Source organism: Prionailurus viverrinus, chromosome B2 (genome assembly GCF_022837055.1).
Source record: "Prionailurus viverrinus isolate Anna chromosome B2, UM_Priviv_1.0, whole genome shotgun sequence".
In the NCBI taxonomy this organism is placed as follows: domain Eukaryota; kingdom Metazoa; phylum Chordata; class Mammalia; order Carnivora; family Felidae; genus Prionailurus; species Prionailurus viverrinus.
Genome location: NC_062565.1, coordinates 2,734,301 through 2,736,222, shown reverse-complemented (window position 1 = coordinate 2,736,222; position 1,922 = coordinate 2,734,301). Strand labels below are relative to the sequence as shown.

Sequence of the window (1,922 nt, the reverse complement as noted above, 5' to 3'; positions counted from 1 at the left end):
CACTTCTCCTGCACAGGAATTGTTCCACAAAAGCAAAAAGGCCTCGTATCTCGTGTGTGCTTACACTTTAATGGTTGCAGTTTCCGCGGGCCCAAATCAAACGAATAAGCCAGCAGACCAGTGCACACAAGGGGCTTTTATGATTAAAGGCCACATGGAGGGGACGAGGGTTGTGGGTGGGCATGACATCACGGAGGCAAACAGCCAGGAACCTGCAAGACCCAGCGGGGTGGAGGAGGGGGGGTGGGGGGGTGGAGGAATGCGGGTGGGGAGTGGAATAGAGTGGGGTGGAGAGGGAGGTGGGGGGTAGAAGGGGGTATGGGGGGGCGGAGTGGGGTGGAGGAGAGTGGGGTGGGGAGGTGGAGGGGTTTGGGGGGTGTGGAGGTGCGGTGGGGTTGGGGTGTTGAAGGGGGTGTTGAGGTGGGGGGGTTGGAGGGGTGGGGGGAGGAGCAGGGTGAGGATGGGGGTGGGAGTGTGAAGGAAGGGGGGTGGAGGAGGGGGGTGGAGGGATGGGGTGGAGGGATGGGGTGGGGGGGTGTGGACCGGGCCTTGGCCGCCGTGACGCGCAGCACCAGCGGGGAGGGGTCTCGACTCCAGCGGTTCCCGCGGGAGCTGCCGGAGCGGCGGGCTGGGACCCGGGCTCGAGGAGCCGGCGGGCGCGGACTCCAGGGGGGCGCGCGGAGCCAGGGCCGGGGACTCGGCCCGTCGGCGCCCCGGGCGCGGTGGGAGCCTCCCGGAGGTGCGGGCGGGGCGGCCCCACGGCTCCCGCCCGCGGACACCGGCCCCGCCCCACGGGGGGCCGTTGGGGGGGGGGGGGGGAGGGGGCGGAGCCGGGAGGGCGGAGCGCGCGCGCGTCCCGCGGGGGAGGGGCAGGCGTCGGGACGGCGGCGTGCGTCGGCTCGCAGCGGGGCGGCGGGTGCGGGCGGGTCCCCGCGCGTCCGCGTGCCCGCGCGCCGGCCCCAGGCTCTGTAGAGCGCGCGCTGGCGGTGCGGGGAAAGCATGCTCCAGTGGCGCAATCGGTTAGCGCGCGGTACTTATACAGCAGTATATGTGCGGGTGATGCCGAGGTTGTGAGTTCGAGCCTCACCTGGAGCATGTTTTCTTCCCTTTGCGGTTTCACACTCCTTTTCTTCGGGTGCGTTTCCCTCTCCTCCTCCGGACAAAGCGCTGGAGGGAGCCTGTGTTCTTTTCCGTGGCGAGACCGCGGATATGGAGGGCATTTGGTGGTTTTCGAACGGGACGAAACCGCACACCAGAAGGAGGCAACTTGAATTTGTCCAGGCAGAGGCGCTTCTCCCGGGTCAGGGGACCTCACAGCCATTGCATATCGGCGGAGGGGGCCCCATCCTTTCTCCGCTCCTTTCCTTAAAGGATTCCGCAGCTCTTTGGGAAGTGGGCGGGGGAGCGGAGCGCCGGGGCGTGCTCTCTGCTGTCAGCTCGGGGGGTGCGGATGGGGGCGGGCGGGGGGGGGGCGCTCCCGCATCTTAGTTCTGAAGCCGCAGGGCGCCGTCTGGTGGCCGGATTCCACCTGTGAAATCTTCGTGGGATTTGAGTCGCCTCGGCCAGCCTCCCGCAGTGAGGCACCGGGCACAGGTGGCTGGGTACGTCCTTCTTCCTAATTTCATCAGAAAATAAACAGACAAGGCCTGTTTGCCGAGCTGCTGTCATTCTGACGCTGTGTCTGAAATAAATGATTCAAGGTTGCCTGTTTTTTTGTCCAGGCGCTCCTGGATTTATTCTGTCTCAGGGCCTCCTCCTCTTCTGTTCCTTAAATACGACATTCCCTACAGTTCCGCCCTCCGCTTTGCTCTCGGCTAAGGACATACGCATTCTTTGTGTGGCATTCGTTCCCTTGATTACAGCCTCTCCGTAAGAACCGAGGTCTACCCTTTCTGTCGCACCCAGCCCTCTCGTTTGAACGC

At 65.1% G+C, this 1,922-nt stretch overlaps 1 non-coding gene across 1 annotated transcript; it reads left to right on the top strand.

Moving 5' to 3' along the window:
• The first annotated feature begins 1,001 nt into the window (after positions 1-1,001).
• Positions 1,002-1,095, top strand: TRNAI-UAU (transfer RNA isoleucine (anticodon UAU)). The gene is made up of 2 exons: positions 1,002-1,039; positions 1,060-1,095. It is a non-coding gene; the product is annotated as a tRNA-Ile (tRNA).
• The last annotated feature ends 827 nt before the right edge of the window (positions 1,096-1,922 follow it).